Below are 17084 nucleotides of genomic sequence, written 5' to 3' on the forward strand. Positions count from 1 at the left end.
GATGAAGCGATCACAGCCAGGTATCGACCACTTCAATCTGTGGGTTGTACACATCTGGAAGAGATGTGTTTGGGGCAACAGATCTTTCAGATCTGTCACAGGTATTCTGAGGAGGTCCCCCAACTTCAGACAGTCCCAGATTAGTATAATCCTGTGATAGGATACAATGTTGATTCATAATACCCGACTCTGCTAGAAATTATGGATTAGACTCCTCATGATTACAATAAAAACACCAGCAAAAGCAAATAAGATCAGACGTAAAAAGTAGAAACATCAAACCTAGAGTGTTTGAGATCCATATCGTCTGTTAATTCTCCTGAGCTCTAGGAAACGCTCTGCGCAAACCTCAGCAGAGCGAGCGACGGGACCACTGGCTTCCTCATGGGAATGTCTTTGGATGGGGATGACTTCCATGTCTGTATATGGTCCTTCACCCCCTTCTGTAGGAGGAGATGGGGTTATGGAGTCCTTCTGCCAATAGACCATATTTGCCTGGCCCTGGACGGGGTGACGTGGCAGCCCAGGGCTGGGCGTGGACGCTTACGACCCACTGCTGGGTGAGATCCCTTGGTAATCCGTCATTGGACTCGATTGTTGTTTAGTAACCTGTTGTTCGTCTTGTCTCATTACAACCACTTACCAAAGAGAGTTTGTGCAGAGACTCTGCATGAAAGCTGTCAGTGAATCAGTCGCACATTAGTACTCATTAAAGTATCATGTGTGCAATTAGCAAAAATTCTTCTCTGTGAGAAAACATCCTGTTAGTCACATCTCATTATCACAATTTAAACTCTAAAAATATTGTTATGCCTGACGGGCTTATATCCTAAGAGACAGTTACTGCGGGTAAAAAGGGAGACATTGTACCCCATGAAGTGGGTGATTACGTGTCATGCATGGATGATATAATGAATGATGTAGTATGGTGGGTGGCGGCCGCGATTAGGGACGGTGGGTGAAAGCCCCACCATAATTATGATCACTCTGCGGAGAGTGTAGCCAAGTAAGACGCTTGGATCTGGGTTTTGGTTGTAGTTTTGTAGTCGGAGGGGTTGGTGTGGCTCCCTTCCGTGACGTGGTGTGTGAGGGTGAAGAGTTTGCAGGTGATCCTCTCTTGGGCTGGGAGCTATGTGCGTGTGTGAGGATGGAGGAACATGTGCTCTCCTAGTGACGTATGCTATGTACACCCTATAGACTTTTCACAGTCAAGCGATAAGTTTCTTTGGTAAACCCCCAATCACACACTGAGGAAGTCCACCATCGCTCCATCAGCTGTGCTGGAGATCTGCCCATGGGCTATCGGGCCAGGAACCCCAGCGGGGTCATTCTCCCAGTGCAGTAGGGGTTGGATAGTACATAGTCTCTGTGGTTCCATGCCCCGCCCCCTCCCCCCCTATGTAAATCTACTACTAGAGGTGACTGAGGGACATGAAGGAATCCACGGCACAAACCCCCTCCCCTAAACATCTGCCATCTCTTATGCAACAGGCACAAGTCCTGACCACACCCTGGTCCCAAGATAGCTTCTCCTTAGGTGGTGGCACTAGTCTGGGCGAGGGCTGTTTCTGGAACTGCTAGTTAGCTGCTATAAATATCCTGCCCTTGGGGTGTGCTCTGTATCCGTATTTGTTTTTCTGTAAATTATACCTCTGACAGTATTGCTATGATCGAAGCTGCCCCGTGTCGTAGGCAGTGGCATAACGAATCTTGAGGGGCCCCCCTGCCAGGCACATGGAGGGGTCACCCTCTACTGTTATTCAGGAGCTCTCAGGTCGGGGTACTGTGCTGAGGGGCCCCTGGAGCATGCCCCCCCGCACTGCGGGGGCCTATGTTACGCCACCGGTCATAGGAAGTGATGGTCACTCCTTCAACCAGTGTCCCCTTAGGGACTTTTGGGGCACTGGCAAGACATATTTCTGGGGCCCTTGTGCGGAGTAACTTTTAATTCTGTTACACATTTTCTGCTAATTCAGGCCTGTATAATGCCAACCAAACTTTCAGAAATACGGGTCACTCAAAACAGTCAATGTACCTTGTCCGTATAAAGATGCACATCACTCATATTGCTATCAAGTTAAAGCCAATAAAACAAAGAAATCTGGCTTGCCAAGAGCCCCAAAATCGTTAGGCTGACCCTGAGAAAAAGAGAAAGATGTAGAGGTTGGCAGAGAGAAGAGAACCTTGAAAACAAAAATATATAGAAATGAAACTGTCGGGTCCTTTGAAGGCAGGGGCCCTGGACAGTTGCCCGCTTTGCACACCCCTTAAAACATCTCTGCCCTCAACCACCTTAAACACAACGCTGGCCAGTGGCCTCTGTTATGAGCATTATTTGAGAATATGTTACTACCTCAGAATATTTCTCCGGTCTGCCTTCGAGCAGTAATCCTTCCAATATGGACCAGCCATTGGTAAAGCCAATAGGCCTCGAGAAGTATTTGGTGATATTTGCACAACACAGTGTGTTTGCCCTGATGTTTGGCAAAGGACTCGTACTTGTGTTGCATTTTGAAAAGCGCCTGTGTTTCTGAATTAAACTGGGTGTAAATCAAGTCAAATGTCTTTTGACCGGTAAGTAAAACACGTGAATGGGCAAGGGGGATGACTGTATCGCGCTGTCTGATTACAGACAGGCTAAGGCATCCAAACAGCATGCACTCCTTTACAAAAGCTATAAGGCAGCAATTAAAATGTCAGCAACAAAGAATTCATCAAAGAGTGCACACTGTCCATCTTATATGCTACACATCATGGCGCATCTTCGACCCAACAAACGAAAGCACTGCTTGATGACCGTTACCAAAACCCAATGGATTCACAAGCCGTACAAGGCAGCCATCCACAGAAGGTTGTGGCCTTGATGGCAACCATGAAAACAAAAACGGTCCCAGGATGCTTGTGTCCAGTTCGGGGAGGACTTGGCCTTTCAGTCAGGGCTGAACTGTCCAAGCGGGGTGGCGTTGTGAGCCAAAGAATGGATTCCACCCAGATCTCTTGACTGGGGATGAGAGGTTGGAAAGTCTCAGCGCTCCGTCCATCATCTTGTTGTGTTTGCTTTGAACATTGGAAAAAAACACACCCGAACGACAGTGTCTGTCGGGGACTCACTCTAACTGGTTCTGTCTGTAGTATTTATTATACTTTTGTGAGAACAGGTGCCATAAAGTTTTCAATTAGCCAAAGCAGCCTCTAGCTAGACCAAAAACAGGATAAGATCTGAACTTCCCAACTGCAGCCCAATGTCTCTGATTCAGAGTCATTGCTTAGATGCTGCTGGAAGTGAACACGAGCCGGGAGGGATCGCATTATCATGGTGACCCCCGCAGGCACCAAGAAGGTTCACCCCCCCTCCAGTACATACTCGGGGCCAGGCTTGACGGACATCCGCTCAGCAGCTGCAGAATCTCCTTTTTCGTGTCTGCCTCGTGACCCCGTGTACTCTCGCGTTGCTGTGATCATGAGGTCACTGCTGCTGCTGGACGCAGCCTGGGGTCACTGCTGCTGCTGGACGCAGCCTGAGGTCACTGCTGCTGCTGGACGCAGCCTGAGGTCACTGCTGCTGCTGGACGCAGCCTGAGGTCACTGCTGCTGCTGGACGCAGCCTGAGGTCACTGCTGCTGCTGGACGCAGCCTGGGGTCACTGCTGCTGCTGGACGCAGCCTGGGGTCACTGCTGCTGCTGGACGCAGCCTGAGGTCACTGCTGCTGCTGGACGCAGCCTGGGGTCACTGCTGCTGCTGGATGCAGCCTGGGGTCACTGCTGCTGCTGGACGCAGCCTGGGGTCACTGCTGCCGCTGGACGCAGCCTGGGGTCACTGCGGCTGTTGGACGCAGCCTGGGGTCACTGCTGCTGCTGGACGCAGCCTGGGGTCACTGCTGCTGCTGGATGCAGCCTGGGGTCACTGCTGCTGCTGGACGCAGCCTGGGGTCACTGCTGCTGCTGGACGCAGCCTGAGGTCACTGCTTCTGCTGGACGCAGCATGAGGTCACTGCTTCTGCTGGACGCAGCCTGAGGTCACTGCTGCTGCTGGACGCAGCCTGGGGTCACTGCTGCTGCTGGATGCAGCCTGGGGTCACTGCTGCTGCTGGACGCAGCCTGGGGTCACTGCTGCTGCTGGACGCAGCCTGGGGTCACAGCTTCTGCTGGACGCAGCCTGAGGTCACTGCTGCTGCTGGACGCAGCCTGGGGTCACTGCTGCTGCTGGACACAGCCTGGGGTCACTGCGGCTGCTGGACGCAGCCTGGGGTCACTGCGGCTGCTGGACGCAGCCTGGGGTCACTGCGGCTGCTGGACGCAGCCTGAGGTCACTGCTGCTGCTGGACGCAGCCTGAGGTCACTGCTGCTGCTGGACGCAGCCTGAGGTCGCTGCTGCTGCTGGACGCAGCCTGAGGTCACTGCTGCTGCTGGACGCAGCCTGAGGTCACTGCTTCTGCTGGACGCAGCCTGGGGTCACTGCTTCTGCTGGACGCAGCCTGGGGTCACTGCTTCTGCTGGACGCAGCCTGGGGTCACTGCTTCTGCTGGACGCAGCCTGATGTCACGGCTTCTGCTGGACGCAGCCTGAGGTCACTGCGGCTGCTGGGCGCAGCCTGGGGTCACTGCTTCTACTGGACGCAGCCTGAGGTCACTGCTGCTGTTGGACGCAGCCTGAGGTCACTGCTGCTGCTGGACGCAGCCTGATTTCACTGCTGCTGCTGGACGCAGCCTGATTTCACTGCTGCTGCTGGACGCAGCCTGGGGTCACTGCTGCTGCTGGACACAGCCTGGGGTCACTGCTTCTGCTGGACGCAGCCTGGGGTCACTGCTTCTGCTGGACGCAGCCTGAGGTCACGGCTTCTGCTGGACCCAGCCTGAGGTCACGGCTTCTGCTGGACCCAGCCTGAGGTCACGGCTTCTGCTGGACGCAGCCTGAGGTCACTGCGGCTGCTGGACGCAGCCTGAGGTCACTGCTGCTGCTGGACGCAGCCTGAGGTCACTGCTGCTGCTGGACGCAGCCTGAGGTCACTGCTGCTGCTGGACGCAGCCTGGGGTCACTGCTGCTGCTGGACGCAGCCTGAGGTCACTGCTTCTGCTGGACGCAGCGTGGGGTCACTGCTTCTGCTGGACGCAGCCTGAGGTCACTGCTTCTGCTGGACGCAGCCTGAGGTCACTGCTGCTGCTGGACGCAGCCTGGACCTCTTCATATGTCCCTGTGTGCGTCCAGTCGTTACTTTATGCGTCCAGCCCTTAGGATGATCCGCTGTACTTGCTGAAGCCGTGCTCTAGCTGTGGCCTCTCAGGAGGTATAATGCTTGCCTGACTATAGTGCGCATCAAAAGCACCTAATATAGCCCTGTCTCACGTGCACATGTACGGTGTTTGCATCCTCGGATTGTATGCAATCTCTAGAAAATCCTCTCCTGTATTTACAGGAAAATCGACTTTGCCTTAAAACTTTGCATAGTTGCATGTCCTTTCTTTCAAAGGACCCCCTCCTGCCCTTCAAAGGACCCTCTCCTGCCCCTCCTGCCCTTCAAAGGACGCTCTCCTGCCCTTCAAAGGACGCTCTCCTGCCCTTCAAAGGACGCTCTCCTGCCCTTCAAAGGACGCTCTCCTGCCCTTCAAAGGACCCTCTCCTGCCCCTCCTGCCCTTCAAAGGACGCTCTCCTGCCCTTCAAAGGACGCTCTCCTGCCCTTCAAAGGACCCTCTCCTGCCCTTCAAAGGACCCTCTCCTGCCCTTCAAAGGACCCTCTCCGGCCCTTCAGAGGACCCTCTCCGGCCCTTCAGAGGACCCTCTCCTCCCCTTCAAAGGACCCTCTCCTCCCCTTCAAAGGACCCTTACCGGCCCTTCAAAGGACCCTTACCGGCCCTTCAAAGGACCCTCACCGGCCCTTCAAAGGACCCTCACCGCGCCCTTCAAAGGACCCTCTCCTGCCCTTCAAAGGACCCTCTCCTGCCCCTCCTGCCCTTCAAATGACGCTCTCCTGCCCTTAAAAGGACGCTCTCCTGCCCTTCAAAGGACCCCCTCCTGCCCTTCAAAGGACCCTCTCCTGCCCCTCCTGCCCTTCAAAGGACGCTCTCCTGCCCTTCAAAGGACTCTCTCCTGCCCTTCAAAGGACCCTCTCCTGCCCTTCAAAGGACCCTCTCCTGCCCCTCCTGCCCTTCAAAGGACGCTCTCCTGCCCTTCAAAGGACCCTCTCCTGCCCTTCAAAGGACCCTCTCCTGCCCTTCAAAGGACCCTCTCCTGCCCTTCAAAGGACCCTCTCCTGCCCTTCAAAGGACCCTCTCCTGCCCCTCCTGCCCTTCAAAGGACCCTCTCCTGCCCTTCAAAGGACCCTCTCCTGCCCTTCAAAGGACCCTCTCCTGCCCCTCCTGCCCTTCAAAGGACGCTCTCCTGCCCTTCAAAGGACGCTCTCCTGCCCTTCAAAGGACGCTCTCCTGCCCTTCAAAGGACCCTCTCCTGCCCTTCAAAGGACCCTCTCCTGCCCCTCCTGCCCTTCAAAGGACGCTCTCCTGCCCTTCAAAGGACCCTCTCCTCCCCTTCAAAGGACCCTCTCCTGCCCTTCAAAGGACCCTCTCCTGCCCTTCAAAGGACCCTCTCCTGCCCTTCAAAGGACCCTCTCCTGCCCTTCAAAGGACGCTCTCCTGCCCTTCAAAGGACGCTCTCCTGCCCTTCAAAGGACCCTCTCCTGCCCTTCAAAGGACCCTCTCCTGCCCTTCAAAGGACCCTCTCCTGCCCTTCAAAAGACCCTACCCGGCCCTTCAAAGGACCCTCTCCTGCCCTTCAAAGGACCCTCTCCTGCCCTTCAAAGGACCCTCTCCTGCCCTTCAAAGGACCCTCTCCTGCCCTTCAAAGGACCCTCTCCTGCCCTTCAAAGGACCCTCTCCTGCCCTTCAAAGGACCCTCTCCTGCCCTTCAAAGGACCCTCTCCTGCCCTTCAAAGGACCCTCTCCGGCCCTTCAAAGAACCCTCTCCGGCCCTTCAAAGGACCCTCTCCGGCCCTACAAAGGACCCTCTCCTTCCTTCAAAGGACCCTCTCCTGCCCTTCAAAGGACCCTCTCCTTCCCTTCAGAGGACCCTCTCCTGCCTTTCAAAGGACCCTCTCCTGCCCTTCAAAGGACCCTCTCCGGCCCTTCAAAGGACCCTCTCCGGCCCTTCAAAGGACCCTCTCCTGCCCTTCAAAGGACCCTCTCCTGCCCTTCAAAGGACCCTCTCCTGCCCTACAAAAGAACCTCTCCTGCCCTCCTCCCTTCAAAGGACCCTCTCCTGCCCTACAAAGGACCCTCTCCTGCCCTTCAAAGGACCCTCTCCGGCCCTTCAAAGGACCCTCTCCGGCCCTTCAAAGGACCCTCTCCTGCCCTTCAAAGGACCCTCTCCTGCCCTTCAAAGGACCCTCTCCTTCCCTACAAAGGACCCTCTCCTTCCCTACAAAGGACCCTCTCCTTCCCTACAAAGGACCCTCACCTGCCCTACAAAGGACCCTCTCCTGCCGTACAAAGGACCCTCTCCTGCCGTACAAAGGACCCTCTCCTGCCCTACAAAGGACCCTCTCCTGCCCTTCAAAGGACCCTCTCCGGCCCTTCAAAGGACCCTATCCGGCCCTTCAAAGGACCCTCTCCGGCCCTTCAAAGGACCCTCTCCGGCCCTTCAAAGGACCCTCTCCTGCCCTTCAAAGGACCCTCTCCTGCCCTTCAAAGGACCCTCTCCTGCCCTTCAAAGGACCCTCTCCTGCCCTTCAAAGGACCCTCTCCTGCCCCTCCTGCCCTTCAAAGGACCTTCTCTTGCCCTACAAAAGAACCTCTCCTGCCCTCCTCCCTTCAAAGGACCCTCTCCTGCCCTTCAAAGGACCCTCTCCTGCCCTTCAAAGGACCCTTTCCTCCGATTCAAAGGACCCTCTCCTGCCCTTCAAAGGACCCTCTCCGGCCCTTCAAAGGACCCTCTCCGGCCCTTCAAAGGACCCTCTCCGGCCCTTCAAAGGACCCTCTCCGGCCCTTCAAAGGACCCTCTCCTGCCCTTCAAAGGACCCTCTCCGGCCCTTCAAAGGACCCTCTCCTGCCCTTCAAAGGACCCTCTCCTGCCCTTCAAAGGACCCTCTCCGGCCCTTCAAAGTACCCTCTCCTGCCCTTCAAAGGACCCTCTCCTGCCCTTCAAAGGACCCTCTCCTGCCTTTCAAAGGACCCTCTCCGGCCCTTCAAAGGACCCTCTCCTTCCCTTCAAAGGACCCTCTCCGGCCCTTCAAAGGACCCTCTCCGGCCCTTCAAAGGACCCTCTCCTGCCCTTCAAAGGACCCTCTCCTGCCCTTCAAAGGACCCTCTCCTGCCCTTCAAAGGACCCTCTCTGGCCCTTCAAAGGACCCTCTCTGGCCCTTCAAAGGACCCTCTCTGGCCCTTCAAAGGACCCTCTCCTCCCCTTCAAAGGACCCTCTCCTCCCATTCAAAGGACCCTCTCCTGCCCTTCAAAGGACCCTCTCCGGCCCTTCAAAGGACCCTCTCCGGCCCTTCAAAGGACCCTCTCCGGCCCTTCAAAGGACCCTCTCCTGCCCTTCAAAGGACCCTCTCCTGCCCTTCAAAGGACCCTCTCCTGCCCTTCAAAGGACCCTCTCCTGCCCTACAAAAGAACCTCTCCTGCCCTCCTCCCTTCAAAGGACCCTCTCCTGCCCTACAAAGGACCCTCTCCTGCCCTTCAAAGGACCCTCTCCGGCCCTTCAAAGGACCCTCTCCGGCCCTTCAAAGGACCCTCTCCTGCCCTTCAAAGGACCCTCTCCTGCCCTTCAAAGGACCCTCTCCTTCCCTACAAAGGACCCTCTCCTTCCCTACAAAGGACCCTCTCCTGCCCTACAAAGGACCCTCTCCTGCCCTACAAAGGACCCTCTCCTGCCCTTCAAAGGACCCTCTCCGGCCCTTCAAAGGACCCTCTCCGGCCCTTCAAAGGACCCTCTCCGGCCCTTCAAAGGACCCTCTCCGGCCCTTCAAAGGACCCTCTCCGGCCCTTCAAAGGACCCTCTCCGGCCCTTCAAAGGACCCTCTCCTGCCCTTCAAAGGACCCTCTCCTGCCCTTCAAAGGACCCTCTCCTGCCCCTCCTGCCCTTCAAAGGACCCTCTCCTGCCCTACAAAAGAACCTCTCCTGCCCTCCTCCCTTCAAAGGACCCTCTCCTGCCCTTCAAAGGACCCTCTCCTGCCCTTCAAAGGACCCTTTCCTCCGATTCAAAGGACCCTCTCCTGCCCTTCAAAGGACCCTCTCCTGCCCTTCAAAGGACCCTCTCCTGCCCTTCAAAGGACCCTCTCCTGCCCTTCAAAGGACCCTCTCCGGCCCTTCAAAGGACCCTCTCCTGCCCTTCAAAGGACCCTCTCCTGCCCTACAAAAGAACCTCTCCTGCCCTCCTCCCTTCAAAGGACCCTCTCCTGCCCTACAAAGGACCCTCTCCTGCCCTTCAAAGGACCCTCTCCGGCCCTTCAAAGGACCCTCTCCGGCCCTTCAAAGGACCCTCTCCTGCCCTTCAAAGGACCCTCTCCTGCCCTTCAAAGGACCCTCTCCTTCCCTACAAAGGACCCTCTCCTTCCCTACAAAGGACCCTCTCCTGCCCTACAAAGGACCCTCTCCTGCCCTACAAAGGACCCTCTCCTGCCCTTCAAAGGACCCTCTCCGGCCCTTCAAAGGACCCTCTCCGGCCCTTCAAAGGACCCTCTCCGGCCCTTCAAAGGACCCTCTCCGGCCCTTCAAAGGACCCTCTCCGGCCCTTCAAAGGACCCTCTCCGGCCCTTCAAAGGACCCTCTCCGGCCCTTCAAAGGACCCTCTCCGGCCCTTCAAAGGACCCTCTCCGGCCCTTCAAAGGACCCTCTCCGGCCCTTCAAAGGACCCTCTCCTGCCCTTCAAAGGACCCTCTCCTGCCCTTCAAAGGACCCTCTCCTGCCCCTCCTGCCCTTCAAAGGACCCTCTCCTGCCCTACAAAAGAACCTCTCCTGCCCTCCTCCCTTCAAAGGACCCTCTCCTGCCCTTCAAAGGACCCTCTCCTGCCCTTCAAAGGACCCTTTCCTCCGATTCAAAGGACCCTCTCCTGCCCTTCAAAGGACCCTCTCCTGCCCTTCAAAGGACCCTCTCCTGCCCTTCAAAGGACCCTCTCCGGCCCTTCAAAGGACCCTCTCCGGCCCTTCAAAGGACCCTCTCCGGCCCTTCAAAGGACCCTCTCCGGCCCTTCAAAGGACCCTCTCCGGCCCTTCAAAGGACCCTCTCCGGCCCTTCAAAGGACCCTCTCCTGCCCTTCAAAGGACCCTCTCCTTCCCTCAAAGGACCCTCTCCTGCCCTTCAAAGGACCCTCTCCGGCCCTTCAAAGGACCCTCTCCTTCCCTCAAAGGACCCTCTCCGGCCCTTCAAAGGACCCTCTCCGGCCCTTCAAAGGACCCTCTCCGGCCCTTCAAAGGACCCTTTCCTGCGCTTCAAAGGACCCTCTCCGGCCCTTCAAAGGACCCTCTCCGGCCCTTCAAAGGACCCTCTCCTCCCCTTCAAAGGACCCTCTCCTCCCCTTCAAAGGACCCTCTCCTCCCCTTCAAAGGACCCTCTCCGGCCCTTCAAAGGACCCTCTCCGGCCCTTCAAAGGACCCTCTCCGGCCCTTCAAAGGACCCTCTCCGGCCCTTCAAAGGACCCTCTCCTGCCCTTCAAAGGACCCTCTCCGGCCCTTCAAAGGACCCTCTCCTTCCCTTCAGAGGACCCTCTCCTGCCCTTCAAAGGACCCTCTCCTGCCCTTCAAAGGACCCTCTCCTGCCCTTCAAAGGACCCTCTCCTGCCCTTCAAAGGACCCTCTCCGGCCCTTCAAAGGAACCTCTCCGGCCCTTCAAAGGACCCTCTACTTCCCTTCAAAGGACCCTCTCCTGCCCTTCAAAGGACCCTCTCCGGCCCTTCAAAGGACCCTCTCCGGCCCTTCAAAGGACCCTCTCCGGCCCTTCAAAGGACCCTCTCCGGCCCTTCAAAGGACCATTACCGGCCCTTCAAAGGACCCTCTCCTGCCCTTCCATTCTCTGCAGCCCCTCTCTCGGAGCACAGCTCACTCCGTCTCAGGCACGTTCACCCTAATCCCTATGCTTGGATTACCGGGAATTGCTACCACCGTTTCAAAAATCACAATTTACCCATTAATGCTACCAACCGTGTGCAAAACGTACCCCCCACTAAAGTGAGGACTAACTCTAATTAATTGAATCTACTTAAGAGAAATGGGAGCAAATGCTTGTAATGGTTCCTTACTAGCACAAGACTCAGCCCAAAAACCACAAAAACCTCAGGGGCAAAACCTACGCTTGGGTCCGGGGCAGTGTGATGCCTGCTGTAAAGCTCTTCAGTGGGGTTGTAGGTGCTATTTAAATGCAATTGCAATACAATACAATATATAACCCTATAGACCCACACTAATACTATTTCCAGCAGACTCGGGGGTCGGAGAGTTGATTGTAGCGGAGACAAGCCTCGTAGTAATTTCCTTCCACTGCTTGAGAGACTTTCACTCACATAAGACCAACCTGCTCCAGGTCATGTCCATCACCCAGTGCAATCCAGTCCACGGCATTAAACCACCCGCCGCCAACAGGCATGGGCTACTAAAGAGATCTCCCACATGCCGCTGGCCAACGGAGGCCTTTAATTCTCTCCAGTTCTGCAGATCCCGACATGCAACACACCACAACTGTTTCTTGACACCTCACAATGACAATCAGAGATGAGACAATATTAACAAAGTCCACCCGCACATCTCTCCACCACTTCCCTCTCCAACCTCTGCCTGCTCCCGACCATTAACTCAAAGCAAAATATCTCAGAACGGACAGCCCGGTGCAGGAACCAGCTCAGCGGACCACGACCACGAGAAAAACCACGAAGGGACCTGCGGGGCTGCTGGAAGCAGCCAGCGCACTGTGCACCATAAACTGCGCGCCGGCATCCGACATCGCTTCATCCATCACACAGCTAAGCACTGCATCCCATAACATGATAACCACCCCTCGGTGGTCCGCACTTGCGAAAAGTTTAGGCTCAAAGCAAAGACGACACGCTTCCAACAGCACGCCCTATATGATGTGGCGTGCCAGCCATGACTACAACTGCTTCAGTGCCACCCATAGGGGTAGTAAGAGCTATATAAATGTTACCATACAGTACAACTAATAATTGCATTACTGGCTAATCGCGCCACCACTACACTGCAACGTTTTTCTCTGCGGCAAGTTATATGCTTCCACATACCGAGCCTTCATCTGGTATAAAATTTAGAGTTGTGATTCTCCAGAAAACATTTTTCCCAAACTTCATGCAAACATTAGTTGTTAGTTTCTTCTACAGAAACTGATTAAAAAAAGAGTCTCTTGCTACATCCGCCCCACCAGGAGTGCCTTCTCATCCCAACCTATTTACTATTTCTCACAATCTCCATGCCACTCTTGCTTGAATTTCTCTAACGTAGCTGACCGCCTGGTGTCTGATTACAGGGCTGTGGTCCTACAACGTGCCCTCGCCATTCTAGTATCACCTATTTTTAGGGCTTTAAGTGGGCCGGGTCCTGTTGAGTTGAATTGAATTGAATTAAAAATTTGTATAGCGCAAAACTGCCACCCTACGGGCATCCTGGCGCTTCGATTGAAAATAGCCACTGTAGCAGCAAAACCAATTGTCAGTGGGGGAATCTAGTGTTCACCCCTTGGAAATAACCAAGTTTTCAGACTTTTCCTGAAGCAAGTCAGAGAGCTAGCCTGTCTAAGGATCTGAGGCAGCTCGTTCCATAAGCGCGCTGCAGCCACACCAAAGGCTCTGCCCCCCATCCTGGATCTCTTAAATCTGTTGGTTGTGATCAGATTTGCGCTCGAGGAGCGAATCTGCCTCCTGGGATTATACCAGATGAACATCTCCTGCAGGGGGATTGGACCCAGGTCATGTACTGCTCTGTGTACCATACAGAGATATTTAAAACAAATTCTCTTAATAGGCAGCTGATGCAGGTGTCTCAAGGCCAATGTCGTGGAAGACCTATGCTGTCTATTTAGTACCTTAGCTGCCTATTTAGTACCTTAGCTGCGTAGCCTGGACTCTCTGCAAACCCTGCAGAATATATTGCGGTGCTCCCAAATACAGGGAGTTGCAGTAGTCCAGTCTGCTCAAAATTATACTCCACACTACAAGAGATCAAGTGTCTTTTGGTAGTAGCGTAAGAACCTTCAGAAACATGCGTAGCAGGGACAAACCGTCACTAGCAGTTTTATTGGCCTGGGATTCCATTTGGAGGTTTTCACCCACCATGACTCCCAAATTATGCACTATTTTAACAGGTTATGTTATGTTATGTTAGTGCTATTTGTATTGCGCACGGCTGCTCCAGCGAAGGAGCGTCCCGGCGCACCGACAAGGTGGCGAACACAACACAACTGGGGAACAGAAATAATTATTAAGAAATTGGGGAGTGCAGGATTTAACAAAGCTCAGAAAATAAATGAGTTTTAGCGGCCTTGCGGAAGGAGAGCAGGTCACCAAAGGTCCGGAGTTTCAAAGGGAGAGCGTTCCAGAGTGCGGCTGCCCGCACCTTAAAAGAGCGACCCCCCACCCGACTGAGTTTGAACCGAGGGGCTACCGCTAATTCTTGGTCTAGCGAGCGCAGAGTGCGGCCCGGGATGTAAGGGCGCAAGAGTTGGTGCAGTAAGGGAAGTGATAGGCCCTTCAGAATTTTGAAGGAAAGGCACAAAACTTTAAAGTGGATCCGCTGCCTAACGGGTAACCAATGCAAGGCTCGCAAAGATTGACCGGCCGAGCAAAACCTAGGAAGACCTATGATCGCTCTGGCCGCAGCGTTCTGCACTCTTTGAAGTCGGGTTAACTCAGCCTGGTTTAATCCTATAAAAAGGGAGCTGGCATAGTCCAGGTGTCAAGGGTTCATCCTCGGGGGTAAGCTTGAACTCCACCGGTGGATGTTGGGACATTCTGGTAGCAGGGCAGTACACCACCTCTGTTTTCCCCCATTGAGCTGTAAGGAATTTTTCCTGAGCCCGCCAGCAGTCTGGCGCATACACTCCTGGAAGGTATCCATGGATACCGCTTGTTTCCCCTCCAGGGAGAGCACCAGTTGGACATCATCTGCATAGTTGACCAGGTCAATTCCATAAGATTTAACAATGGGGAATAGAGGGCGTAAATAGATATTGAAAAGAATGGGGCTGATCGCCGAGCCCTGCGGCACCCCGTGGTGTACTAGGGACTTGCCAGAGGTGAACGGTGTCATGGACACAGCCTGTTGTCTTCCTGACAGATAAGATTGTAGCCCCTGCAAGGCCCCTCCAATAACCCCTATACTTTTCAATCTCTCCACTAGTACTGTGTGGCTCACCGTATCGAATGCGGCTGACATGTCCAATAACACTAGGACAGAGGAGTTCCCATTGTCAGCACGCATTCGTAGATTATCCATTACGGTTGCCAAAGCAGTCTCAGTGCCGTGTCCTGGGCGAAAACCAAATTGGTCCCTATCCAGCAGGTAATTATCCTCAAGGTAGCATGATCGCAAAATTCTAACTGCCTTTTCTAAAATCTTGATCGGATATGGCAGGAGGGAGATTGGTCTAAAATTTGCTGGAGTTGTAGGGTCCAAGGATGGTTTTTTGAGCGAGGGGGTCACCATTGCCTGCTTCCATACCTCTGGTACCTCTCCTTCCTCCAAAGACTGGCAACAAATCTGTCATAGCCAGGGGAGGGTTTCTTGCGTAAATATATTCCAGAATTTATGTGGAAGGGGATCTAAAGGGGATCCTGAGGACACACTTTGGGCAAGATGATTAAAAGAATCCTCCGTAGGGATTTGAAAATATTCCAGGGAGGTGTCTCACTGGGATCCTGCATCTAGCTTCCAGGATGAGTCGTCCTGGCCACTGGTGCCAGTGGGGTGAAGATCTCCAACGATTTTAATTATTTTTTCTTCAAAATAGATGGCAATCTCATCGCAGAGTTTCTGCGATGCGACCACCTTATTGCTCGTGCAAGCTGGGCTAGAGAGATCCCTAAAAATATTTAAAAGTGCTTTTGTGCTATTTGGTGCCTGCAGAATAGATTTGGCATAAAAATCTGCTTTGGCCCTGGAAATGGACTCCTTGTATTGGGCCTGTACTCATTTCAAATCTTTCTTATCTGACTCTAAATAGGCCCTCCTCCATTTTCTCTCGGCCTTTTTACATGCTACTCGTAGCTGTTTCAACTCCTCATTATACCAGGGGGCAGAGGTTTTTTTTTCTCCTGTATTAAGTCGTTTTACTGGAACTATTGAGTCAAGGGTTCCACCGTTGTAATTGCAGTAGGTTTGATAATTTTCGCCTACAGCCTACTGGTGCTAAAAAGTCGGTGCTGAGATGAGTCGCCATCAGGCTCTCCAATATTGCCCTTACCCTCGAGGTGAAAAAAAAACCTCAACTCTGCAGCAGTGCCAACCTTCACTACCTTTTATTTAAACTTCAAAGAAACTCGTTATAGTTCTTTCACAGTCTCACTATTTCAAAACCGAAGCATTTTTAATATTCTATACAATTAAGCCACAGTTGTTGCTAATTTATCTCATGCAAATAACTATTGACAAAGCCAATAGTTTTACCTTGTTGTGGGTGTAATGTTACTTGTTGTATCCTATATCTGGATGCAAAGATGGAAGCAGTAAAATAATAGTCGGGCGGCACACTGTCCTAAGCAGGGATTTTTAGCTTAATGTTTTTAAGCCAAGCCCTTAATTTCATCGACCACGCCTCTTGAAAAGACCCCCCCCCCCCCCTCCCCGTTTTTCCATTCCACTTAAAGTCCAGGATATTTGTATTTGTAAAGCGCACAACTCATCCCCAGGGGGATATCCCATCGCTAGACTGAGTTAATTACTGGTTAATATATGGTCCCCAGATAGAGGACGTATCAGATATTAAACTGATGAGAGCTACACGTCATCTTAGCCAAAAGGCCGAGAAGCGATACAAGCAGATCGGGATATTCAAGCTGTCGTTATACACAAGAGGTTTTGCTCACCGGACAATGTGTCTTTTAGCTGAAGCTGTGGCACAGCGGCCAGCGCGGCTGACTCCGGAGCACGGGGCTCACGGTTTGTTCCCGGCGGCAGCTCAGCCCAGCACCATGCGACTCTGGGCAATAGCTTGTCTAATCTCCCGACGGCCCCCAGCGCCTTGAGACCCTGGGGCTGACTAGTTCGCGCTTTACAAATACCGGGTAATTTATCCTTTGCCTTCAGGCAGGACTGTTCCTGCTGGAGAAGTACCAAGGCTGCTTTACATTAGAGTGTTGCTAACCGGGAGTAGCACAGTGGGTAGAAAAACGGTGGACTGGAATGCCGCATAGAGCAATCACAAGAGGCGGAGACTAATTCGAGCATTCCGCCCAATACTTTATTGATTTTCTAACTAATTGGGAATAGTGACCGTGTCCGGAAGTGCTGTTGCAGCACTCGGCACTCTAGTATTCACATAAGAATAAATAAACATAAAACACACCCTCTGCTGTTTTTTACATTGTTTTTCTTTTTTATGAAAGCATACCCATTTAATTTATTGAAGCAGTATCTGTTCTGTGTATTTACACGGTGCAGTGGTAACTACTGGCCACTCTGGCTTACTGAATTAAACATTCACTGCTGACGTTTACTGTGAGCTGATGATTATGGTTTTAAATCCAGATAAGGTCGCCTGGAGTCTCATAAAATGCTGCAGTGGTACCACTTGTTATTTTACAGTGCTTAGAAAAAGTAGCAGTGCGCTATAACGCAGAGTATGAAAAAGCGATCCCAAAACTAAGTTATTTTATTGAGTGGATGTCGTTTAATAAGATTTCTGTGTGTGGTGTTAAAACAAAACCTGCCTTTTTAATAAATAAAACTGAGGCCGACTTTACCTATGTCTTATTCTCCATCTAAGGAAGTCGTTGGTGGCATTGAGTGCTGTGCAGTAGCCTCGGGCTCCTGTACCCGAATGTGTGTATCTTTGGCGCGCGACATTTAGTTTATGTCCTGTAGGCCTGTGGCGCCCTCGTTCTCTGGTCTGAGCGCGCCACCGTGTGGCCAGCGCCGGTCACAGCTGCAGTTTTTCTT

The 17084-nt window shown here is 53.3% G+C and overlaps 1 protein-coding gene and 1 pseudogene across 5 annotated transcripts in view; one reads left to right on the plus strand and one right to left on the minus strand.

Moving 5' to 3' along the window:
* Nucleotides 1–17084, plus strand: part of GDPD2 (glycerophosphodiester phosphodiesterase domain containing 2) — a 423676-nt gene that overhangs the window by 322194 nt on the left and 84398 nt on the right. The gene's annotated exons all lie outside the window — the stretch shown is intronic.
* LOC146829688 (U2 spliceosomal RNA) lies at nucleotides 15855–15959 on the minus strand (annotated as a pseudogene).

This window comes from Triturus cristatus, chromosome 5_2, assembly GCF_964204655.1.
Source record: "Triturus cristatus chromosome 5_2, aTriCri1.1, whole genome shotgun sequence".
NCBI classification, from domain to species: Eukaryota; Metazoa; Chordata; class Amphibia; order Caudata; family Salamandridae; genus Triturus; species Triturus cristatus.